The 27,623-nt window shown below is 35.4% G+C and overlaps 2 long non-coding RNA genes across 4 annotated transcripts in view; one reads left to right on the top strand and one right to left on the bottom strand.

Moving 5' to 3' along the window:
- Positions 1 to 6,771: 6,771 nt before the first annotated feature.
- LOC143241912 (uncharacterized) lies at positions 6,772 to 9,351 on the bottom strand. Of its 2 annotated transcripts, none has more exons than XR_013022344.1 (2): positions 9,041 to 9,351; positions 6,772 to 7,336 (listed from the first exon to the last, which is right to left on the bottom strand). It is a non-coding gene; the product is annotated as an uncharacterized LOC143241912 (long non-coding RNA). The 2 variants fall into 2 exon arrangements; XR_013022345.1 differs by having other exon boundaries at positions 6,772 to 7,333.
- Positions 9,352 to 15,743: 6,392 nt separating this feature from the next.
- LOC143241902 (uncharacterized) overlaps positions 15,744 to 27,623 on the top strand; it is a 41,006-nt gene continuing 29,126 nt past the window's right edge. Inside the window, exons 1-3 of one of the 2 annotated variants that reach the window (XR_013022337.1) lie at positions 15,744 to 15,923; positions 16,292 to 16,397; positions 20,457 to 20,959. This is a non-coding gene — a long non-coding RNA (uncharacterized LOC143241902). Of the gene's footprint in view, positions 15,924 to 16,291; positions 16,398 to 20,456; positions 20,960 to 27,623 lie in introns of those variants that run through there. The other variant, XR_013022339.1, reaches the window with a different exon arrangement.

Genomic DNA, 27,623 nt, shown 5'->3' with positions numbered 1-27,623 from the left:
GAAACGCAGACTGAACTAATCATGAAATGCATTTAAAATGTATTACAAAATGGATATATGTTTTGTTTTCAGTTGCTTTTGTAGACTACTAAAAACATAAGTACTATAACTGCTAGTTTTCAAGTGATTAATTGTATATATAACCTTATAAATAATTTGTGAGAAGCACTGATATAAATTCATTTTGATGAAATGTCTAAAAAATCGTTACTTACCGAAAGATTTGTTGTTGTTTTGAATTAAACACAAAGCTACACAATGGGCTATCGGTGCTCTGCCCACCACTAGTATCGAAACCCGGTGTTTAGCGTTGTAAGTCCGCAGGCATACCTCTGAGCCACTGGGGGGTTACCGAAAGAGTAATTTATAATTTTTTAATGGTTGCTATTATTTCCAAATATGAATAAAATCACAGGGTGAATTCTATACATGTAGGTTGTTTGTTTTTTAATTTCGCGCAAAGCTACACGGGGACTATCTGCTCATGCCGTCCCTAAATTAGCAGTGTAAGATTAGAGGGAAGGCAGCTAGTCATCACCACCCACCGCCAATTCTTGGGCTACTCTTTTAACAACGAATAGTGGGATTGACCGTACATTATAACGCCCCACGACTGAAAGGGCGAGCATGTTTGGTGCGACCGGGATTCGAACTCGTGACCCTCGGATTACGAGTCCAGTGCCTTAATCACCAAGTCATGTCGGGCCTATACAGGTAGAATGCTGTTCATGAGTCATGGTAAAACTGATATTATTTAAAGCAATATACAACATATTGTTAATCAGTCATTTGCAACGTAAGTAAACAAAAAAAAAGGAGTATCTAAGAATTTGCTGCTTTTCACCTTTTTAAAATAAAAATTACTTACGATAGTAATAATAATAGTAGTAAAGCATAGTGAAAATGTACATGTTTTGCATTCAGCCATTGACACCAAGGAGACGGTGTAGTTTTTAGCTAGACCCAATAAAACGTAACTCGGTACTCTAACATCTGAATCATTTTTATTAATCTTAATTCTCAAATATATTTAACAGTTTTTTATTAATTACCCAGTCCTCATATTCTATAGAAGTTTGATATTTTACGCATTTGTAGGAAGTTTGGAGAACAACAAAAGTAAATAAAAGCAGTAAATGAAGTAAACTGTTTACAAACTACAGCCATGATAACGGAGAAAGTAATTTCGACACATTCTTGTGTTCTTTTTGGTCTTGCGTTATCTTTTAACAATTTGTTCTGTTTCTTGCTAACTGCTACACACGATATTTTATTTTACGATGGTGTAGGGATATTAATTTGAAGTATAAATAACCTAACACTTCTTAATATTTCTATATGCTGTAAAATAAACTGAAAAGGCGTTAGCAACAAATCAGTTTCCTAGAAGTGACATTTATCAAAGTTTGGAATTATTTCAAGGTTTATTAACATTTTTCTAATTAATTTTGTCTCCTCATTCCTGAGGTGCAGTTGATGGTTTATTCAGTTCTTGTTCAGTCCTGGCTGCACCATTTTTCCGGTATGTGCCCAAATCTAAGAGAAAGGTTAGTGTGTGTTTACGTTGTTCATTTACAACTACAACAGTGTCTCATACACTGAAAGTAATGACTGTCGTGTTCTTCTATTCTTTTAGAGTATCTGTTTGCGAATTGGTTCCTGCTTTTAAATGAAATGACTCTTAATGTAATATTGCTGATAGAGGCTTAGCAATTTGTTGTTTTGTTTCTCAAAGGTTTCAAGGTTGTTGACACTGTTTATATATTTCATAGTTTGTTTGTTTACTAGTGTTAACATTGTTTGTTTGTTTAATAGTAATAACATAGTTTGTTTGTTTGTTTACTAGTATTATTAGTGTTATTATTTTAAAATGAAACAGTTAAAAATATTCTTCCTTTTTTATTTACCTTTACCTCTTTCGGTTTCGGGCCAGGTGGTTAGGCGGTCGAGTCATAAGCTGTGGATTTCAGGTTCGATTCCCCGTCCCACCAAACATCCTCGTCCTTTCAGCCATGTTGGTCTTATAACGCGGCGGTCAATTCCTCTATTCGTTGGTAAAAGAGAAGCCTAAGAGATGGCGGTGGACGATGATGACTAGCTGCCATCCCTCTAGTCTTACACTGCTAAATTAGGGACGGCTAGCACAGATAACCCTCGTGTAGCTTTGCGTGAAATTTCAAAATAAACAAACAAATAAACCTTTGCTCTACCTAAATACACTGTATGTACTTTTTTATAATAAGACTATTATCTTAATTACAATACATCCATACAAAGGATTCTTCTTTTTTTTTACATTTTTTGTTCTTTCTTGCCACAAGTGTTGCTTGTTTCGGGTGATTATACCCTATTAGTTTTAGTTTGTGGACGTTTTGAATAAAGTACGCTGTTATCAATTTGAAGTTTTTATTGACAGTAACTGCTTGCAATGGATGACATTATTAGGTGACTATCTCAGTACAGGAACCTAAACCTTGTCCAATCCTTTAGTCCACATAGATGCAGTAACTTATTCTCTTGGATCCTTGGAGCACAACGATTTGCCATAAGTTTCTTAAATACATATAATTTGAGATTCATAACGTGGAAATATTTTATCATTTAGAAAATATTCATGATATTTCTACTTGCAATTAAAATAATTATTAATTCATTCACTGCCAGATGCACATATACATCCAACACTGCCATAAACGTTTGAAATTTTGTACCACCATGAAGAAGGAGTAATCCACGCAAAAATTCATAGTTTTAGATAAGTTTGTTTTGAATTTCACGCAAAAGTACTCGAGGCTATCTGCGCTAGCCGTCTGTAATTTAGCAGTGTAAGACTAGAGGGATGGCAGCTAGTCATCAACACCCACCGCCAACTCTTGGGCTACTCTTTTACCAAAGAATAGTGGGATTGACCGTTACATTATAACGCCTCCACGGCTGAAAGGGCGAGCATGTTTGGTATGACGGGAATTCGAACCCGCTCTCCTCGGATTACGTGTCAAGCGCCGTAACCACCTGGCCATGCCGGGGCCTGTTCTAGATAATTAACAAAAAATTAAAACGTATTTTTCTTTTGCTATTATGTATATAGGAGAGTGTTTTTGTATGTGTGTGTTTTTTGTACCTATAACCCTTGTACTCTCAAACACTGATGCGTTCAACGCGATTTAAATTACACTACGTCTTTCAAGTTGAAAGTTATTACGTGTTTGTACAAACAAACAGAAATACGCTTTTATCTTCAAATTACTTTTGTGTTGCGTTTAATAAGACGAAAAGATATACCATTCCCTCGCGTAACGGATCATCGAGTTTAGTTAGAACCGAATCTTGTTTATTACAATTGATTTTCTATCAAAGTTTCTTTTCTGCCTTGACGTATAAGACATTCTATTTGAGATACCAGCACGAGAGTTGTAAAACTGGGATTTTGAAAGAAAGAGAGACAGTTTTATCGAGAGATGACTTCCTTTTTTGATAATGTTTGTTGAATGATGTAATTTGATATTTTTAAAAAATGAATTAAAAATATATTCAAATGTACTAATAAGCAGTAGAGTATTATATCAGAATCTCCTATTATTGTACTGTTTCCGTCAGTTTATTCAGCTCCTTGAATATATTACAGTTTTGGAACAACTCCAAAAACATTACTAAATTGTGATTATATGAGATTTTGTTTAACTTTCCTCTCATGCAAACGTGTTTCTTTCGTTCAATATCCTCTAGTGACACAGTGGTATATTTACGGACTTATACCATGAGGTGAGCAGAACACACAGAGTCTTTTGTGCAAATTTGTGCTTAATAACGAAGGAAACAAATATTTATGTTCACTCAGAATACAAATGGCATTATTGCACTTTATATCATACTTCTAGCACTTACAACCGGTTAATTGGATATACGATACAAAAATAGTTCCATTTTTATTCAGAAAGATATTTTGTTGTCACGTGATGGTTAACCGATTTGAGGGCAAACACACTTCAAACGGTACCATGTTACTTTTACTCTGTGCTTATAGAAAAGATGTCGTAATCTTTAACCTGATGTTACCGAAAAATATTGTGATTTTATTATATTTTTTGCGTGAGGTTTTTTTCTTACGTTATTCACTTTTTATCATTCGGACACTTTCCTTACATTCAGATCTCGCTCGCCGAACAGTTGAATAATGAGCCGTCATTTTTACAGAGTGGTTTGGTTTGTTTTACATCATCATCCACCGCCAACTCTTGGGGTACTCTGTTACCAAGGGATAGTAAGATTGACCGAAATGTTATAACGCCCTCAAGGCTGAAAGGTCGAGCATGTTTGGTGCGACAGTGATTCAAACTTGCGGATCTCAGGTTACGAGTCGAACACCCTAACCACCTGGCCATGTCGAACCATTGACAGTGATAGACTAAAGAGAATGCAGCTAGCTAACATCGCTCATACCGCTGAAAATGCAAGCTTGTTCCGTTTTGGTTTTGTTTGCTTTGAATTTCGCGCAAAGCTACTCGAGGTAAATCTGCATTAGCCGTCCCTAACTTAGCAGTGTAAGACTAGAGGGAAGGCATTTAGTTATCACCACTCACCGCCACTTTTGAGCTACTCTTTTACGAATGAATTGTGGGATTGACCGTAACTTTATAACGCCCCCACACCTGAAAGGGCGGACTTGTTCGGTGACGAAGATTTTAAATTGTGAATTACACCTTGCAAGCTGAGCATCCTAACCACCAGGCCATATTATGGCCTCACGGCAACATGCAGCTTTTTGAAAGTTTGACGTGTTTCCCATGTAAGCATGGCATTTATTGTCTATGTATGTGTTCTTTAGAAAATTAAAAAAGGGATTTTTGTTATTCGACTTTCATGTATTTATTAAATGAAATTAGATGAATAAAGAAGAATGCAATACGCAGGTTTTGTAATAGCGGTCGTAGCTATCATATTGTGAAAACTACAAAAATTTCTAATTAACTCACAACGAATCTGTTATTACAAGGAAAATGGTTGCGGCAAGTCAATGTGTATTCCTCTTTTAACGTTCAACCTGTTACTTTTATCAACTGGTATAGATGATCATTGTTATGTTTCAAAGTTCATAAAAATTAAACTTCATGTTCAAACCAATATCATATTTATAGCAGATTCTGAGCCATTTAGCGAGCAGCCGTAACAACTGGAAAATGCAGTGTAACTTTAAACGAAAATGAAAAAATGAAATCTTTGAGTATTTGTTCACATCCAACGTAAAATAGGTGTTTCATGAAATATATATATATGTTGCTACGGAACTCAAGCATGTCGATATTATGTTGGCTGCTAACGGTTACAGACTAAATCTGTAAGTTTTCTAAATCAGTTTGTCAGTTACTGTCATGGCCAGCCTTGTTCCTATGATAAGTTGATAAGCGGCTGTGACGTCATGTCGAAAAGGTGAATAGTCAAGGCATGTTTTAAATAAATTTTATATCATGCAAAGAAAGTTTTTTTACAACAGCTTTTACGTTTTTACGGAAACAGAGAAATCAGGAAAAATGAGGTTGTAGTATTTTTGCCTGGAGATAAAAAGTGACACTATTTATGTGATTCTTTCTTATACCTACATACAACAGTTCAGGAAACAGAAAATTTTATTTAGACGTGCTTGTGGAACGTGATTTTACTTGATAGACATCTGAAAAAAAATGAAAGAATTGAAGTACATAACTTTGAAATTCTTGTAAAAAATAAATGTTTTCAAGTATGTATGGATATCAGAAATAACCCTGGATCGAATATTTTATTCTTAATTTAGCATGTTTTATAATATTAACTTCTAATCAGAGTTGATTATGTACTTAGAGGGAAAATAAAGATTAATTTGGCCAAAAGTACAGTTAGTTAAAATTTAAAAAAAAAAATTACGTTTCTTCTTATAAATATTAGAATGTATAACATGTATATACATATATATTAGTTTGGTTTAACTAAAAATAAGTCAAAACAAAAATATATTTAAAAAATAAAAACAGAAGAAAACTCTGCACTAATTGGAAGGATCCGAGAGTACAAGGTATTGAATTAGTTCAACGTTTTTTATTTTTACTTTAGTTTTGTTTCGGATGGTGTTTTCGTTATAACAAACTAATATAATTTGTCAGAGGTTTTGATTTGCTGTTCTAACACAATCCTTCCTCTTGATTTTGTTTACTTAAATCTATTAGAATTAATTTTCCCCCAAAAAATATATAGTTATCTAAATGTAAAGATTGTTTCACCTATATACACATCTGCTTTTATCAATAAGTAACATAACTAATAGTTGTGTTATACTATGATATAATTCTAGAAATAATCACCGACATTACACAATTTTCAGATTTCGCTGATGATAGGATACGTTATCCCGAATCGTTCAAACTTGCACATAAAACGTCGTATGTTTTGTGAACCGTTTTCATCTTCTTTGTCATAATTCACTGTTACATCAGTTAGGCACCATCACTGTTATCGATGTTTTCTTATGTTACACGATATGTGTATATTGTGTTTACAGTCAATGAATTAAAGGTGGTAAGTCATTTTCGCTCTCTGAATAGTGTATATATATGCGTTTTTAACCATCAAATACATAATCGCCTTGTAAGAAACGTATAGTGGCTAATATACAATGACGTTTCGTATCAGAGGATCACCTTCTCTTGGGAGAATTTGAGGGTATGTAAGCGATGTTGACATTAATTTTATATAGTAGTTTACTAAACCTTGTATGACACTTGTACAAAAATGTCACTCGTACACAAGAGAACGCCAATTTATTTACCCTAGTTGAATTTACTACAGTGAAATATATCTTATTCATATATATATATATATAACTAATAGGCAGTTAATTTCGTGTACAATACTAAGATTGTTTGTGTGTTTTGAAGAAAGAGGCTCTGACGTAACTTAGAGGTTAATTGAGCTTCACAGAAACTTAACCCACAACTTCCTGCTGACGTAGTTATGTTGTTCTCTTTCATCTCTGGATCTAAACGTGCTGACGTAGACTTCCTTCTGACAAGAATAAAAACACAAGGAAGTATTTTTTTTCTTTGTGGTGTTCTAGAGCTGTTTCTTTTAAAGATACAGTCAAGACACATTTTAAGTAAATCCCATGTCTCGCAAAGAAATCTTCTTTACGAGAGATGGAGTCTCCCGGAAACAGACAAATTAGGAAAAATGAGATAGTAGTCGTATTTCTGCCATGAGCTACGAAATGACACTGTATGTACGTGATCCTACTCTACAGCCACATAAAAGACCCTCCAGGAAGCAGGTCGTTTCATTAAGACGTGCCTGTGGAACGTGATTTTATCTACTGGACATAAAAAAAAAACCGGAAAGAATTGAACAAATTACCTTGTAAGTTCCTGTATAATTAAAAGTTATTAATTATGTATGAATATCAGAAAAAAATTGAGTACAACTACTTCACCGTGCGTTAATATGTTATTGTAGACAATATGTATGTGTTAGTTATGTATTATTTGTTAATTAAAGATCATCAATCAGTCTCGCCCTCTGAATAGTTTATATTACCCCTCCTCATCTTATAATGTTAAAAATGGGTTTTGATACCAGTAGTGAGCACAGCACACATAACCCATTGTGTAATTTAATACTTAACACTAAATGAACGAATAGAAAATATATTGTTGTTAAATATATGATATATAATCGTCCAGCAATACGTACATAATGTTTAATGTCTGATATACTACTAATTAGGTTTTGCAATGCGTGATCTCAAAGTTCCATGGTATATAAATGAAGCTGACATTAATTTGCTACAGCTATGCACTAAAACTTCAATGTCACTTATACTAAAATGTCGCTACATATACAACAGAATACAGAGTTCTTTATCCTGGCAGAAACTCCCTATAATGTAGCGGTGTTTAATTTATCACACCTAACCTACTTTTTACTTTCTCCTTGTCAGTTTTTCACATTACTTTGTTTAGCTTTTTACTTTACAAACGAAACAAACACTTAAGATCAGTTAGCAGCAGATAGCCCTTTGTTTATCTTTCTACTTCACAAACGAAAAAAACACTTAAGATCAGTTAGCAGCAGATAACCCTTTGTTTATCTTTCTACTTCACAAACGAACAAAACACTTAAGATCAGTTAGCAGCAGATAACCCTTTGTTTATCTTTCTACTTCACAAACGAACAAAACACTTAAGATCAGTTAGCAGCAGATAGCCTTTTGTTTAGCTTTCTACTTCACAAACGAAACAAACACTTAAGATCAGTTAGCAGCAGATAGCCCTTTGTTTGTCTTTCTACTTCACAAACGAAAAAAACACTTAAGATCAGTTAGCAGCAGATAACCCTTTGTTTATCTTTCTACTTCACAAACGAAAAAAAACACTTAAGATCAGTTAGCAGCAGATAGCCCTTTGTTTATCTTTCTACTTCACAAACGAAAAAAACACTTAAGATCGGTTAGCAGCAGATAGCCTTTTGTTTAGATTTCTACTTCACAAACGAAACAAACATTTAAGATCAGTTAGCAGCAGATAGCCTTTTGTTTAGATTTCTACTTCACAAACGAAACAAACATTTAAGATCAGTTAGCAGCAGATAGCCTTTTGTTTATCTTTCTACTTCACAAACGAAACAAACACTTAAGATTAGTTAGCAGCAGATAGCCTTTTGTTTAGATTTCTACTTCACAAACGAAACAAAACTTAAGATCAGTTAGCAGCAGATAGCCTTTTGTTTATCTTTCTACTTCACAAACGAAACAAAACTTAAGATCAGTTAGCAGCAGATAGCCTTTTGTTTATCTTTCTACTTCACAAACGAAACAAACACTTAAGATCAGTTAGCAGCAGATAGCCTTTTGTTTATCTTTCTACTTCACAAACGAAACAAACACTTAAGATCAGTTAGCAGCAGATAGCCTTTTGTTTATCTTTCTACTTCACAAACGAAACAAACACTTAAGATTAGTTAGCAGCAGATAGCTTTTTGTTTAGCTGTACACGAGAATTCTTAAACAATCAAAAATTACCTAAATGTTGATTTTTTACTTTGTTCTCCAAAACTGTTTTTCTTCACAAGTTCATCATCCTAATGAGAGAAGAATACGTGCTTGGAGATTTAGTATATTAGGTGAGAGCACATGAACAAAATCATCTCTTGTGCTAAATAGAAACAAACAGTAATGGAGGCGCTGTCATTAATACTTTGCGACCGCATTGAACTGGTGTTCAGAGAGGTAGATTTAGAAGAAACGTAATGGCAAGTTCGGTGTGACTCTCCTGGGATGTATAAATTAGATACCACGCATGTGGCGTAATGTTTGTTTATACACTAACTCTTTTAAACTTACGACGGCTAACGTAGCAAGAAGCTACATTATTTATACAAGACACTCGTTAATGCGAATTTGTGCGTTTCGTGTGGTAATAAAAACAATCGTATTTCACGAGAAGAAACAATGTCAGAAATAACATTCTATATAAAGACAATTGGATTTATAAAATAAATAACGTACGTTTACCGACCGTGAATACTTGATTAGAAGTCTACAATGGAGGATTGATATAGAATTATAAACGTATCTTCTTACCCCTAGATACATAACAAACACGCAACGTTCTTGTTACATTCAGCGAAGTATCGGTAACTAGAGATGAACTTGACAGCGCGAATCTTTGACAAAGGTCAATCGGAGAAAAATGGTTAAGAAACTTTCACAAACAGGTTAAAAGTCAAAAAGTATTTTGGAAAACAGTATCAATAACAAATAAGCCTAAGCCAATTATTGAAACCATGTAAACCAAATGAGTCAATAATTAAGCTGTTATTAAGACAGCTTTCCAATCAGTGGTTTCCTCTTATTGTTCAATACTTGCTATTTGTTCTATTTATCCTTTCTTGTAATTTGTTTACTTTGTACGTATATACTTGTTACCTGTCTGTCTAAATTTCTTTGTTTCTTTTAACGATTGACTTTTTCCATTGTCTTATTTCTTTGTCTTCAGCTCCCCTCCACTTCCGCTAATGGAACAACAGTATGTCTGCCGACTTACAATGCTAGAAACCGGGTTTCCAATATTCGTGGTGTACAGAGCATAGATAATCCATTGCACAGCTTTGTGTTTGCCTACAAACAAACAAACTTTCTTTACTTTTGTAGCAGAGTGCACACCTTCTACACGCTACGTTAATCATATTAGGCTTTCAAAAAATATGAAAATGTGTCGGACCATTTTGGTCAGAAAAATGAAGCATATTATTTTAGATATATCCATCAAGTTTTATTAGAAACCGATCTCTTTGACTCAGTTATAGAGTACAAACAGTGTGAAAAATCGGTTCCCGTGTTAATGAATAGGGATTGTTTTTATTTTGTGACCTTGTTATTAATATGACCTTCGACCTTGACCCGTCAAAAACAAATCAGTTCTAAATTGTATCAAAGTCCAAATGTATACCAAATTTTGTCCAAATCAAATCAACCGATATCCAGGAAAAATATTGCTGACAAACATATATGTATATATATACACACATACACACACATGGGTGAAAACATAACCACCATCCGACTTGTTAGCGGAAGTAATAACATGTAGAGAACTGGAAGTTTCTTCCATCATTAGTAAATTAGTGCAGTGGAAAACACTAATCTTAATTTATTTTCAATTACACTCTGTTTTAGTAAAGTCCTCAAGCTGGACTGATATTTGATATTCATTACATAGAAATGTCCCTCAACACGGCGAAATTTAATAACACACACAGTAAAAAACATATAATAGTGTGGTGCCTCAAAACTGTACTTTTTAATTTTCAACTCTCCAACAGTTATTCCTTTGTCTTCAACATGGATATTCGTCACTCTCTTTCACAACAAATACGAGATTCACGGACATAGGTTTCTTTGACATTCACGGGTAAATGTCCATCAGAACAGTGCAACATCAGTAGAAAAGAAAGGTGACATTTCTGGCTATTCCCAGTGGGTATAAAGAATGAATGAAGCTTGGCATTCGTACAAGAATTAGTGACATTTGTAACACAAAAAAACAGTAATTTTGTTAGGAGATTTAAAGCTCGATTGTTTCCATTTTAAAAGCATGCCAGTTTCCCTGAGCGTCATAAAAAATGCTTGTGTGATATGTAGACGTTCCACTTACAGTTACTTTTGTACTTTAGATAACAAAGCAATATTTTAAACGTTTATTCCTCTTCTGAGTGTCCAGCCCTTCTAATGGCGAATGTTAGGATAATGTCAAGTGGTTAAGAAAATCGTTGTACGTTCTTTTAAGAGAACTAAATGTAGTTATAACCGTCACGCTGAAGAATTCATAACTTAACGAAAAAGAAAAAAGTATACAATCCAGTAAGTAAAGAGGATTGGGAGAATTAAACATGCGTGACATCTAAACGTACAAGGCTCGGCATGGCCATGTGGGTTAAGGGGTTCGAGTCGTAATTCGAGGGTCGCGGGTTCGAATCCCCGTCGCACCAAAAATGCTTGCCCTTCTAGCCGTGTGGGCTTTATGTGACGGTCAATACCACTATTCGTTGGTAAAAGAGTAGCCCAAGAGTTGGTGGTGGGTGGTGATGATTAGGTATTTTCTCTCTAATCATACACTGCTAAATTAGGGACGGCTAGCGCAGATAGCCCTCGTGTAGCTTTGCGCAAAATTCAATAAACAAACAAATCTAAACGTACGCATACAAAACAATATAGTTATAAATTGAAAATAAATACCTTAGTAAAAATCATATCAATAATAGTGTTTAATATAATAAAACAATAATGTCCAACAACACAAATAAAGCCATAGTTTTCCGATAACACTATTTAACAACGCGAATATAAACATAATTTGATTAGTGAGTGCACTACAATTTGAAATAATTGAAATGAAAATGTATTATCATGATACCGAATAGCTACTAAGCTAAGACGTTTGATATTCATTTAAATCACGAACTGGGTGATCTCGCTGTATAACAGTTTTCGAACATAATTCTCTAATGCTACTTGCACAATTCGTGAAAATCAATGGAATACCTCCATGTTTGTTGGCCTTTAAACTAAAATAGAAAAAACAGTCTCTCTGTTAACAATAAAAATCTTACGAAACACTCAGATACTTATTTATGTAGAACTACTTCTTACACTCATGATACAGTTCCTTGTCTCAGTTTGTTAGTTGTTGTTTTTTTATTTCGCGCATAGCTACACGAGGGATATCTGCGCTAACCGTTTCTAATTCAGCAGTGAATAAACAACGCGTAATGTATAACTTAACGAATTTATCTCGTTTGTTGTGGATTTCAGAAAGAAAGAAGTGACCAATGATAAATGCCAAGGAGAAGGTCAAACTTTGTACCATGAGCAAATATTTTGTTAAAAATAAAACGACACTGCAAGAAATTCACGAGGATATGAAAGTAACGTTAGGAGATGGTGTTTTGGCATTTTCAACAGTGAGGTAACATGCTGGGTTTGAACGCAGTAGAACTTCATGTGAACTTTATCCGAGGTCCGATTAGGTTGACTTAGTTTGTTTTGAATTTCGCGCAAGTTGCGTTAGCCAATCATAATTTAAAAGAGAAAGTAAGAGGAAAGACAGCTAGTCATTGTCACACATCGCCAAGTCTTGGACTATTAGTTTACCAACAAATAGTGGGATTTAGCGTCACATTCTAACGGCTGAAAGGGCAAGCATATACATAGAGGGACGGGAATTCAGACCCGCGACACTCAGGTTGTCAGTCAAGCACCCTAACCACTTGGTCTTGCCGGGTCTTAGGTCGACAAAAACCACCGTAAAAATGATAGATAAAGTTCATGATTTGGTTGCACATGGTTGAAGAACTATCGTTAGGATGATAGCAGAGGAATAAAAGTACTGTGTTAAGGAAGAATGTTTGTTTGTTTGCTTTTGAATTTCGCACAAAGCTACCAGAGGGCTATCTGTGCTCGCCGTCCCTAATTTAGCAGTGTAAGACTAGAGGGAAGACAGCTAGTCATCACCACCCACCGCCAACTCTTGGGCTACTCTTTTAACAACGAATAGTGGGATTGACCGTAACATTATAACGCCCCCACGGCTGAAAGGGCGAGCATGTTTGGTGCGACCGGGTTGCGAACCCGCGACCCTCAGATTACGAGTCGCACGCCTTAACACACTTGGCCATGCCGGGCCTAAGGAAGAATGTTGAGTGACAATTTGGATATGATAAAGTTTAGTGTCAGACGAGTTCTTATGTGTTGACACCTGAGCAGAACCGGAATCGAATTGTTGAAAGCAAACGCTTGCTTAATATATTTCCATAGATTTGTAAGTACAGATGAAACATGGGTTAACCACTTCAACTCAGAAACAAAAATGAAAAGTTTGAAATGGAAACATCCAAGTTCACTCACCCCGAAGAAGTTTAAGCGTTTTACTTGTAGATTAGGTAAGAGAGTCCCAAAGAGGTTACACCGTTACAGAAGACTACTATACATCAGTCATCTCCAACTTCCATCAAGAAATCAAAGAAAAGACAACAATCGTTAAAAAAAAAGTACTCTTTCTTCAGGACAGTGTTCCAGCTCACAACTCACGTGTTGCTTTAAACACTATCCATAATGCTAGCTTTGAATCGCGCACCGGATTCAGCTTCAAATGACTTTTTTTTTTCTTTTCCCTAACCTTGACACTTTTTTGTAAGCTCGAACATTTCAGGGTCATGATGATTTCCAGTCGTGAATAGAGGACTAGGAAAAATAATGTCTTCAAAAGGACATAAGGGCCTTACAGTACAGATGGCGCAAGTGTATAAACCTAGGAGAAGATTAAATTGAAAAATAAATCATAGTTGAACCAATGTCTCTTTTCTTTACAGAAGTTTATTATTATATTGTCGTGTATAACTTAATCAGCATTGGAGAAGATAGAAGTTGTTAGTATTTCCTGTTACTTTAAAGCCGCTATTGTATATTAGCTTCAATCTTCCATTACTCTGTTCAACGTATATGCATAGATTAAACCCTTGTGTATAGGTAAGCTACAGGGAGTCCGTAGGATCCTTCACAGATGTGTTCCACATGCTGTTCTTGTAATTGGAAACAAGTCTAGAGATTGATTTTCCATTCTCTTTGAACACTACGAAGCATATTCGTGTCATTGTCAATAGTCCATCCACACTGCAAGTCTCCTTAAAGTAAGCTAGCAACTTTCCAGCAGCGCTGTAAGTGGTTTTCTTTTTTCACTCTCTCTCTCTAGATGGCGCACATTACATTCAGCATCAACTTTCCGTAAGGACTAGCTTTATCTGCCACACAGCAGGAGCACACTAGTGGCACAGCGGCATGCCTGCGGACTTACAATGCCAAAAACTGGGTTTCGATACTTGTGGTGTGCAGAGCACAGATATCCCATTGTATAGATTTGTGCTCAACTTCAAACAAACAAAGCATGGTCAACTCGACGATCTTATGCTTTGAGAGCGCCATCTGAAATTACGAAAAGCTACGAATAACCTTTACGAACTGGCAAATAGACGAAAAACATCGCAACGTTAAAAGTGCACAGTAATTTATTGAAACGTTATTAAGTTTGCAGGAGAACTCTGTCGTTTCTGTAATATTCGTAACGGGTTCAAACGGGTACTACTTACTGAAGGCCTGGCATGGCCAGGTGGTTAAGGCACTCGACTCATAATCTGAGGGTCGCGAGTTCTAATCCCCATAACACCAAATATGCTCGCCCTTTCGGCCGTGGGGACGTTATAATGTGACAGTCAATCCCACAGTTGGTAAAAGAGTAGTCCAAGAGCTGGCGGTGGGTGGTGATGACTAGCTGCCTTCCTTCTAGTCTTACATTGAAAATTTAGGGACGGCTAGCACAAATAGTCCTTGGTTAGCTTCGCGCAAAATTCAAAATCCCAAAACTACCCCATCGGTGAGTCTGCTACAATGTTGATAAATTATATTATAAACGTTTAACGTTGTAGTGTTTTCAGCTTATTTAATTTACGCGTTAAGTATAAACCCATACATTATATTTATGTACCGAAATCTTTACTAGCTATTAGAAACCCTGATAAGTAACTTAGAATATTAACACCTATGTCAAACTACTTCGTATAAGTTCTCCAGGGTATTCCTTCCAAGTGGTTCAGCGTTAATTCTGTGGGCTCACATTGCTAAAAATCGGTTTCGATACTCGTGATGGGCAGAGCACAAATAGCGCTGTTGTGTAGCTTTTATATTTGACAACAAACAGTTACGACTATACACACCCACACATATATACATATAATTGTTTGTTTCAGCGCAAAGCTACTCCGGAATTTACCGTTGTTTCACCAAGTGTCAAATAAATACATCTGATACATTTATATATTTACAAATATAAATAATTATATGTACATAAACGTATTAACGAAAACTAAACTAATTAAGCAAGAGTTAACATGATAAGAAATGACAACATGGGAACAGTATTTTCAATAGCATGTTGAGAATCAGTGTTAGAAACGTTTTTAAACATCACGCCAAAGAAGGCAACATTGATGAAAAAAATATAAAAATAATTCGAGCTACTGATCAGAATGGAAGATCACAAGCTATATCTTGACTTTTCAGAAAAGCGTTATAGTTACACAGTGTAACATATTTTATCCCTATTCTCATGCCTCTCATGTTTTATAGATAAATAAAAGATAAGGGTGCTCAAGCCCAGAACGTCTTAGATGTGTCCCACTTTTCCCTGTTTACCGTTAGTTGTGGTAAGATGGCTGACGATAAATAAAAAAAGGCCATTGTGGAGTTAAAAAATAGTGTCAGTTATGCCCAGTGGCATAGCGGTATGTCTGTGGACTCGCACTGCTAGAAACCGTGTATCTACACCCGCGGTGGGCAGATCACCGATAGCCCCGTGAGTAATTTCGTGCTTAACTCTCAAAAGTCAGTCAAAACTGCCAGTAAATCCGAAGTTTATCATTATTAAATTAATTTGTACGTTTGTCACTAAATAATTCTGATCTGTCAAAAGTTCCTATAGGAACAGTACGAAGTTTGTTACTGTAATGTGGGGCCAAGATAATATGAAGTTGTTATTATAATGTGGAGCCTCGATAATACGAAGTTGTTATTATAATGTGGGGCCTCGATAATACGAAGTTGTTATTATAATGTGGTGCCCCGAAAAACCTTCAAGTACTAATAAACCTTTATAACATAATTTTGTAATTTTTTTATATCTTACAGTGAATGTAACTTTATAAAAATTCTTCTGATAATTAGCTACACGCAGCACGTGGAAACAACTCAGTTGAATTCAACACTTTCTGAGGAAAACACATCAGCCTCTCTTGAAGTATCGATGAATTTATCTGCTAGGCCTTGAAAGGTTTGATTTACTTTTTCTTAAGAGCCGTATATCTTAACCCTTTGTGATAGTTTTGTTAATCTGATGTTTGACGATGTAAATTATTATCTGAAGACAACTTTGGTCCATCAAAAGTTTCTTTATGGTTAGATTGGCAGAAAATAGTCCTACTGTCAGTAGTTTCAGTAATGTTTATTGGCTTTATACGTTGTTACATGTAAACAAAAGTGTTCTATCAAAATTTCATTTGTGAATTCTACAGCTAGTGTAGAGATGCAGAGTGACAGTCGTGACAGTCTAAGGTTTAGGGTTATTGTTTTTGGATTAAGATGTTCAATCGAAAGTGAAAACTATTTAGTGCCCCACCTCCAAAGTGGCACAGCAGGATGTCTGCTGATTTACAACGCTAAAAACCGGGTTTCGATGCCCGTGGTGAGAAGAGTACAGATACCCCACTGTGTAACTCTATGCTTAATTACAAGCAAACAAACAAATGTTTAGTTTCAGAATGATGGTTCTGTGAATCTGAGTTTTATCGATTTTAAGTTACTTTGTAACGTACTTATATATCCAATAAAATAATACAATTTTACTAAACCTTAATAAGCCGCTTTTGAAGTTTACAGTCGAAGCCAGTTCTCTCCACTATCTTTTGTTTCATGAGAGTAATATTCGTTTGGAATACATAATTCAAGTATGGGAAAGGAAGAAAATATTTGTATTAAGACATGAAATGACTCGTTTGCTAATTAAAACGTTTTTATGTTTATTTTATAATAGGTAGTAACATTCTGAGGTTTTTTTCTCTATCTCTTAGATAGATTTCGAGGACAAAAGCATAGTTTGCGTATGATCCACACAAAGATAGTTTGTTTCCTTATCTCCCAATTTCATATCTATATTCCTATCTTATTACATTTAGGGTTGAAGTGATATGCCACCCATTCTTTCCAAAAGCTTTTTTTTGTTCTTAAAATCTGAATAATTATTTTGAGACAAAGCCAGTGAAGTGTACAGTGGTACGACTCTGTTTGATTGAGTGTTTCTTCTGGTATAATTCCCAGGGTCTAGTGACGACGGGCTTCTGTAAACAGAATAAAACACCAAAGGTTTTACGAACAAGTTTTTACTTTGTCCCAAAGGTCTTTTTTTAAGGAAAACAACTACACATGATTTGCCAAAAACAAAAAGACAGGTTTGGCTACATCAGGGCATTAAAAGCAGTTTCTTTAAAATATTTTCTTCAGCGGGCATATAAGCTTTAATTACATTATACCTAAAATCACGCTGCTATCATTTTCAAATCATTAATACTCACAGATATGTCAGTAGTTCAAAACATGAGCACCTGTATTCTGTCATTTAATACGTAGAGCATCAAAATAAGCATGCGTGTAATTGGTTATGTTCAATTGAAACGCTGGCGGCTACTGATTAAACAGTTATTTTGGCCTTGTATATTTTGTCCTGTCAGCACACTAAATGACTAAACAACAAATACTAGTAATTCGTATTGACTATTTTGGGGTTGTATGACTATTTTACACCTGCCAAAATTGTTTCAATAATAAGAATTTTTTTGATGCAGTAAACGTAAAATTAAGAATTTTAACCTTGAAGAATAAAAGCGAGTCAACTTTAAAATGTAAAACAAAATAAAACAAGGAAGAATCCTCAATAGTCACGGCTGTAATTAGATTACAAATCCGTCAAGAGATGGAGCTATGACGTAAAAGTTTGTATTTGGAGCTATTCTAAGATCCACTATGCCGCAGCTGAAATTTTTTAATGATATCCTGTTTTCACGGAAGCAACATGCAGAGTCAAATTCTATTATGAAATTTATTGAAGAAAACCTGCGTTATATATTTATACGGTTTCATATTACAAAGTCTCAATAGCCCATTTCTGTATGAAACTTATAGCAAAAATTAATAGTTTATAATATTAGGGCACACATAGCTAAGATGCAGGATTCGATCCCTCCACACTATAAAAAAAATGATAACTTTCGTAAACATTTAGAAAGCATTCATTTAACTTACCTTTTTAGTTTGTTATTTAGTATTGCATACGTAAGCTATAAATGTACCCTGTGTGAGAAACGTATCTTGTACCCTTACATGCAGTAAACGATATAACAAACGCATGTTAATGTTTCTAGGAGCCAAAGCAGATAAGTTTTCTATATTACCAGAAAGGATAGACTTAAACAGCTGTTAAGTTAATTAAAGCCATGCTATTATAAGGCAATATACTGAAGATAGTCTTGTGCTTAAACTTTCTATAATCTAAAGACAAAATGGTAACCAATTACTACAACATTTTCACTCAGACACGTTTCTTTCGTAAAAATAAATCTACTAGCTGGTAATTTTAGTTTTACTATAATAGTTACGACCTGTTACTTACGTTTGATAACAACATCTAGCGTAACATTGAAGTTAGTTTCAATGTTTACAAAGCTAAGAACTTCGGAGTAGAGTCATGAACATTCTGCAAACCAAATGTTTCAGTTATTTCCATTCCAATCAGTGAATGGTTTGGTAGTTGTTGAGTACAAAGCTACTCAATGGGCCACCTGCGCTCTGCTCACCATGGATATCGAAACCCAGGTTTTAGAATCTTAAGCCTGCACATTTATTGTTGTATCACTGGAATGTTTTCAGTATTGTTTTGTTTTGAAGCTACACGAGGGCTATCTGCGCTAGCCGTCTCTAATTTAACAGTGGAAGACTAGAGGGAAGGCAGCTAGTCGTCACCACCCATCGCCAAATCTTGGGCTACTTTTTTACCAACAAATAGTGGGATTGAACATCACATAATAGGGCCCACACAGCTGAGAGGGCAAGCATGTTTTGTGTGACGGGGATTCGAACCCACGAACCTCAAATTACGAGTCGAGTGCCGGCTTTAAATGGAATAGAAATACATTCAAAAACATCTTATTATTCTAAACACTATAATACATGCACAGTATGTTCGAGTATTAACTTAACAAAATTATTTACATGTACATCAAGGAGACAGTCTTGAAATTCTGGTATAATAAATACTACAATCCATTAAGTTTTTTTAAATTTTAATTTTCAAATGATACAATTGAAGGAAAGCAGTTAGTCAATAGCCAGCTACGACACCCGTTGGACTAATTTTGAGTGATCCAGTTGTGGGATTTGTGTGTCACTTTTAAAGTATACAAAAGATCTTAAAATACGAAGCGAATTTTTACGACAATGGGACACGAACCATGAACTATAAAATTCACAGCTCAGGCACACTAACCAGTAAATTATATACTGCCACAATTCCATAAGTCCAATAGAAGCTACATTGTAGCACATGTAGATTGTCATAGTGGAATAGCACGTGCTCATCATAAATTTTAACATATTCATAAAGGAGAGTCCACTTGCTAATTGTTGAACACAAGGCTACACAAAAGGCTATCCGTGTTCTATTTATAACGAGTACTGAAACCCGGTTTTTAGCGTTGTAAATCTACAGTCTCACTTACCGATGGGCCCAACATGGCCAGGTGGTTAAGGTACTCGACTTGTAATCTGAGGGTCGCGGGTTCGAATCCCCATGACATTAAACATGCTCGCCTTCTCAGCTGTGGGGGCATTATAAGTTGACGCTCAATCTCACTATTCGTTGGTAAAAGTGTAGCCTAAGCGTTGGCGGCGGATGGTGATGACTAGCTGCCTTCCCTCCAGTCTTACATTGCTAAATTAGAGACAGCTAGCACAGATAGCCCTAGAGTAACTGTCACTGCTTGCGAAATACGGAAATGAAAAATATATTTAAAAGTGTTTTTTTAGAAGTCACTTTTACTGATACTGTTAATTAATGCAGAATTTAAAATATATGTAATTTCTTTAAAAAAGCTAGTTCCTAAACGATTAAATTTTGGATCGAACAAACTATTAAAATTCTTCCATTTTTCACTTTAACTTTCTTTCTCTGTCACTGCATGTTAAAATCAACTAGCTTCTTTCTTACGCTTTTATATCAGAGCTGTCAGTATTACGTTTTAGGCTGCAGTGCTAATGTTAATCGTCTCAATTTTGTCGACAGCTGTTCTAGAAACTGACGATTTAGAACGAGCCGGTGTGCTTGTTTGCTGTCTTGTTCGTGACATCAAATGACAAGGCTCACTAGTCAATAGCGGTGACAGAAGATATGTAGACACCATGGAACAATCTGTGCACGTTGTCATCTGTTGGATAAATCTATATAAACTTATAAATCTGTCTAAACTTACGTATATATTAAAATCACTGGAATAAATAAAGTTTTCATCGATACAACTATAAATTTCCTTCTTGTATTGGTTTTGTTCTTAATGTTCATGTCTGTATGAGAATTGTAAAGCTAATATTAGTGGGCTAAGTTTGTTTATTTGTTTGTTTTGGTGGATGGTGAGTGACGAAAACTTGTGATCCGTAAACTTTAAATTTTTACTATTACATATAAATATATATTGCATGAATTTCCAACTTAGATTTAGTTCAATATTACAGTCTAGTATTTGGCTATAATTATTTCAAAGACAGAAAGGCCAACTGCGAGATATGCGAGATTTTTCTTGAAATGTTAGCAACGTTTTATATTGAGAAATAAATCCGATGATTGTTGTTCATACAGCCTATTTTTCCCAGATTCATGGTTGTCTGTTAATACTTGGTATCAACCGTGACGCCAGTGCAAAACGGGTGCAATGAGAGAACTGAAATCAACAGATAAGCTACCCAAAACCACCGCCGCCCCCCTCAGTGGCACAATGGAATGTCTACGGACTTATGACTCTAGAATCCGAGTTTCGATATCCGTAGTAAGCAGGGCACAGGTAGCCCATTATGTAGCTTTGTGTTTAACTACAAATAAATAATCCAGAAAATTTGTACAGACAGCATCGCTCCATACATGTGCGTCATTTCAACCGGGGGGCGTTATAATGTTACGGTCAATCCCATTATTCATTGGTTAAAAGAGTAGCCCAAGAGTTGGCGGTGGGTGGTGATTAATAGCTACCTTCCCTCTAGTCTTACACTGCTAAATTAGGGATGGCTAACGCAGATAGCCCTTGTGTAGCTTTGCGCGAAGTTCAAAACAAACAAAATAAACAATTGTACAAACAGTGTGAAATAAATCAGTTTCGCTTAAACATTAATGATATTAGACACAAATGATTCTTTTAGAATAAAGGCGATATTTTGTTTCTACATGGTACAAATGTGGCTCGTAAAACGTTATCATTCTATATCAGTTTATCTGTTACTAATTCCACAACAAACATCGAAACGAATTCGATAAACAGAAGGTATGTTGTGACTAATAGGTCCAAGAAACAACAAAGTATAATGTTCTTTAGATGTGGTACAAAGTTAAAGTTAGTTCTTTGGTAAACGTGGTTCCATTTTGTTTCACAATCCACTACTTCCTGGTTATCTTGAGTCTAATATGTTTTCTTTGCTCACTTAATGGACATAATTACTATCACTGATGTTCAAAAACTGGTTATTTACGACTGTTGATACTGATGCTATTGCTGGTTTCTTCGATAGAGTTTATTCTTTTCCACGTGGGAAGAGTATGTGTGTACGTTTTTTCTTATAGCAAAGCCACATTGGGCTATCTGCTGAGTCCACCGAGCGGAATCGAACCGCTGATTTTAGCGTTGTAAATCCATAGACTTACCGCTGCACCAGTAGGGGACCCACGCGGGAAGAACTTAAGAGCCTTAGAAAAACTGACAGAGATAAATGACTCAAACACACAGTAAAAAAAAATCATTCGAACTTAGTATTGAGCGTTTAAGGAAGAGGTGAAGCTAAAACTATTAAGATTAAAGAAAAAACTCAGTTGTTGCACAGTGCAAGAGTTAAGTTAGAAATATATGGTTAATTTTTTTTCCACCGTGATTTTCTAACTGAATCGTTCTTAAAATATCCTGTAACAAGATGTAAGAAAATAAAATAACCAAATGTAAGTGTCACTTCTTCATAGGCAAAAATGCATGTACTCTTTGATATGGGTTGTATTAATTTATCAGACACTCTACTGGACTGTCGCTTTACGACAGCAACTTGCACAAGCTACAGTCACATGACACAACCTTGTCACATGAATGTCAGACCTTTTACTAATGTGTGTGGTGTGACAGGGTATTGGAAATGCTATTAACGTATTTCTGTGTCAGTAACTGAAATTTGAACAGTCAATTTATTAGCATTAATCACAGAAAAAATATATACTATCAACCTGCAACTCTGCTTTCTGTTACTGCACTGCTATCTGCGAAGCGGTTTTGATTTGGTTTGGTTTTGAATTTCGCGCAAAGCTACACGAGAACTATCTGTGCTAGCCGTCCATAATTTAGTAGTGTAAGACTAGCGGTAAAGCAGCTAGTCATCACCACCCACCGCCAACTCTTTTACCAATGAATAGTGGGATTGACTGTCACGTTATAACGTCCCCACTGTTGAAAGGGCTCCAGTATTAGAAAGATGGTCCCCATACCGTTATAAATGAGTTTTAAATACGCAGGTCGTGTGGGGGAGAGAGCAAAGCACATATAGCCATTGTGTAGGTTTGAGTTTAGCAAAAACAAACAAACAAAAAAACCAGCATTCGATTGGTTTGGATTGTTTTGAATTTTGCGTATATCTACACGATGGCTATCTGCGCTAGCCGTTCCTAATTTAGCAGTGTAACACTAGAGGGAAGACAGCTAGTCATCACCACTCGCCGCCAACTCTTGGGCTACTCTTTTACCAATGAATAGTGGGATTGACTGTCACATTATAACGGCCCCACGGCTGAAAGAGCGGGCATATTTTATGTGACGGGAATTCGAACCCGCAACTCGGGTTATGAGTAGAGTGCCTTATCCATCGAGCCATGCCGGGCCTCTGTGAATCTGGAAACCGAACACGGTGTAATTAAACAGTGCAATATAGCCTTAAGAACAACAAATCAGTGGATCTGTTTATGGTATTAACTAACGTACGTATCATCACGAATAATATATAAACCATTAAACGATATGTGCCCATGCTGTGCAATACAATACTGTCATTTATCAGTCGAGACATCCACTAAACTAGCATCGCAAGAAATATATTTAGATCGAATACAATGGAAGAGCCTTCTCACTGTTTTTAACACAATTTATGCGATTTATTATGCTGTTAAAGACTACATACCTCCCATGTACAACTAGAAATTATATATATATACTCACACGCACACACAAGTTTCAGACTCTAATATTCGTTGGAAGTTTCCTCCCAAATACTCAGAAAGCAGGGAACGCTTAGTTAAGGATTAAAGTTGCTACCAGATCATTTACTGGTTATACTTTCGTACAAGACGATCCATTTCAGTAGCAGCAATGTGCTTCTCCAACATTGTCAAACCAAATGTTGTCGTATTATCAAAATACAGCATCACCAGTTAACATTTCTCTCAAACCAATACATATAAAAACACATCCCTAGCTTCAGTTTGAAATATCGTAATGTAGCAGACAAAATGGAGAAGCCAACACTAGTATCTTCTATTACAATTGTTACAGAGTAAGACCTAAATAGGTGTTTCCAGACACTTTTTCTTCTATAACAATAGGAATAATTCAGTACATGCAACCAGGCTGACCCACACAAAATCAATACAGATTCGTAGCAGTGAAAAATAAGTCCTGAGTAATGCCTACAACGCATCCTAAGGCAAAATTAACGAAACAAAGTTTGGTACATTATATTTATCTGGAACGTGTAACTTAGTGCAGAAACCTATATTATTTTTGTATTTAAATATATAATTGTAAACTATATTACACAGTGAGATAGATTACAATCCTCACTTGCCAGAGCAAAATGTAATAGCTGAATGTGCCCGTGAGCTGTAATAATATTTGCTCAGAAACCATACAATTCATTTACACATATTTCTATACATGTGTATAGATTATTACAAGTGTTAAGTTTTAAAATATTTATAATTATTTTGTGACGTAAGTTGAATGATTATGACATTATTATCAGCAATAAATTTATTAATATCTATATTATAAACTATTTATCTATTATGCTCTAACTGTTGTTTTTTATGTATGTAAATACCCTATTATATGACAATGGCATTATTATGCACTAATTCCCCTATCTTGTACTATTTACTCTTATACACAGGGGCCTCCAGTGATACAGCGATATGTCTGCTTACTTAGAATGCTTTCTGCTTAACTATAAATAAACAAATTAATACATAGGAATAAAAATCAATATGACGCGGGTTTACATGTTAAGTAAACAAAATCGGAATATGACTTACACTCGTAACGACCAAGTCCTGTACAAAGACCGTTGTCACCAATTTATACTTCTTAGGAGTTAAAAATTCTCAATGTATATGGAGTTATATTAAATAGATTAACATCATAGAATAAATAAGCAGCTTTTGTGAAGATATTGTGAAAAAAAAACGTTACCCAAATCCGATTATGCCTTCCCTAAGGCACCAAATGTATTTTCTCTTGTCTCTCCATTAGATGAAACATATATCCACTGTGTATTTTAATCCGAGTGAAGAACATAAACAAAGAATTATATATTTTTATTTGCGAACGATAAATAACTTTGACTAGTGTTTGATAAATCTGTTGGAAAACCATTATTACTTAATATTATTCTAAGAATGCTTCGAGAAGAAATTTTTAGCGTTCTAGCACGCAGAAGAAAAGGCTTAGCAAAACATCTTTAAAACTTTAAAAAATACGGATTACATTTGTTTTGTTTTTTACTTCGAGCTGGATTATTTTATTATTTTGTAACTTTCAACATTGATATTAAGAAATATCGTTTAAGTTACAGAAAACCACAAATTTATATACACTGTTTGCCAAAATCTTAAGCTCAATGAACATAAAGAAAAAATAAGCATTTTGCGTTTTAGACTCAACCACTTATTTGAGTTGAGCTTCGAAAGATGAAAATAAGAAAATGAAAAATAAAAATAAAAACTTTTTTAACATTTAATATGGAAAATGAGAACACTATGAAATTAGCCTAAATACTAGCTCGTCAAAAGTTTAAAACCATACTGAAACAAAGCGTTAATCGTTAAACATCTAACGATTTAGTTTATCATTTAGTTTAATTTAGTCATTTGTGTTCAAGCATTAGCATTGTCAACATCTCCCATTGACATCTCCTGTGTTACATTGGATAAAAACATATAGACATCTCCTGTGTTACATTGGATAAAAACATATTGACATCTCCTGTGTTACATTGGATAAAAACATGGCAAAGGCTAGAAATTTGATAGAGTTTGAACATGGCAGAATTTTCGAACTACAAAAGAAAGGTCTCTCTCAACGTGCTAACGCTGGTGAAATTGAGCAGAGCAAAACTGCTGTTGCAAATTTCTTAAAAGACCCTGAGGGATACAGAACGAGAATTTCAAGTGGTCGACCCAAGAAAATGTCGCTGGCGTCGAGCAGGATAATTTAATGGGTTGTCCGGCAAGACACCAGCCGATCGTCGAACCAGATTAAGGCCCTGACGGACGCAGAACACAGCTTTAGAACAATAAGACGCCATCTACGAGAGAAAGGCTTTAAAAACCGTAAACGTCTTCAAATGCCACGCCTCCTTCCACACCACGAAACAGCTCGGTTAAACTTTGCTGAGAAACACCAAACATGGGACGTAGAAAAGTGGAAGAAGGTTTTGTTCTCTGGTAAGAAAAAAATTTAACCTGGATGGTCCAGATGGCTTTCAACGTTACTGGCACGATAAGAATATCCCACTGGAGACATTTTCTATAGGACACAGTGGAGGAGGTTCCATCATGATCTGGAGTACTTTCTCCTTTCATGAAACAATGGAGCTTCAGGTTATACAGGGGCGTCAAACAGCATCTGGCTACATTGGCATGTTGAAGAGAGCATATTTATTGACTGAAGGCCCTCATTTGTGTGGAAATGATTGGATCTTTCAGCAGGACAATGCTGCAATCCACAATGCTCGCTGTATAAAGAAATTTTTCATGGCGAATAACGTGATTCTTTTGGACCATCCAGCGTGTTCACCCGAACTGAACCCCATTGAAAATTTTTGGGGGTGGATGGTAAGGGAAGTCATAGAAATGGACGTCAATTCCAAACAGTGCATGATCTTCGTGAAGCCATCTTCACCACTTGGAATAACATTCCAGCCAGCGTTCTGCAAACGCTTATATCGACCATGCCAAAGCGAATGTTTGAAGTTATTCGCAATAACGGCCGTGCAACTCAATACTGAGACCTCTTGTTGGGTATTTCCTACCCTGTTTAGGACTTCTTTTTGGTATAGTCTTAAACTTTTGACCAGCTGGTATTTAGGCTAATTTCATAGTGTTCACATTTTCCCTATTAAATGATAAAAAGTTTTTATTTTATTTTTCCTTTTCTTATTTTCATCTTTCGAAGCTCTACTCAAATAAGTGGTTGATTCTAACAACGCAAAATGCGTATTTTTTCTTTATGTTCATTGGTCTTAAGATTTTGGCCAGCAGTGTACGTTAAAAATTAATATAAACTCATCAACGTAAAAATTTACTGAAATAACTTAAGCTGAAAATTATAAGTACTTGTTACTTAAGGCCAGGCATGGCCAGGTGGTTAAGGCACTCGGCTCGTAATCTGAAGGTCGCGGGTTCTAATTCCCATCACACCAAACATGCTCGCCCTTTCAGCCTTTGAAGCAGATAGCTCTAGTGTAGCTTTGTGCGTAATTCAAACTAAACTACTTAACTTATAGCCCCGAAAATAGCAATATTTGGTATCTTCAACAAGGCTAAACGACCAAGTCATCGACCCGAAGACTCAATTATAACCATCTTTAGTGTAGGAGTACTAAGTTGTTTGTTTGTAGTTAAGCACAAAACTGCGCAATGTGCTATCTGTTATGCTACTACTAAATGATTGTGTTACGTTCTTGGTTAGCGTAACTTAAAGGTACGTGTGTGAATTCAAAAGTATTGCTCTACTGGAACTCTCATGTGCATGTTCAGTTGCATTTAAGTCGATAATTTTCACACATGCGCAATGCGCATATATATGAGAATATATGGTCATACATCAACGAGAATTTTGTGTTCCGCCTTTAAAATGTTGTACATATTTATAAATGCAAAAATAATTAAATTTATAGTTAAGTAACAATAAAACTTTCTAAAACATTTACTGCCTCTCCT

This window comes from Tachypleus tridentatus, chromosome 2 (assembly GCF_004210375.1).
Source record: "Tachypleus tridentatus isolate NWPU-2018 chromosome 2, ASM421037v1, whole genome shotgun sequence".
Taxonomy (NCBI): domain Eukaryota; kingdom Metazoa; phylum Arthropoda; class Merostomata; order Xiphosura; family Limulidae; genus Tachypleus; species Tachypleus tridentatus.
The sequence above is the reverse complement of the archived record's forward strand: the minus strand, read 5'-3'. Positions and strand labels throughout refer to the sequence as shown.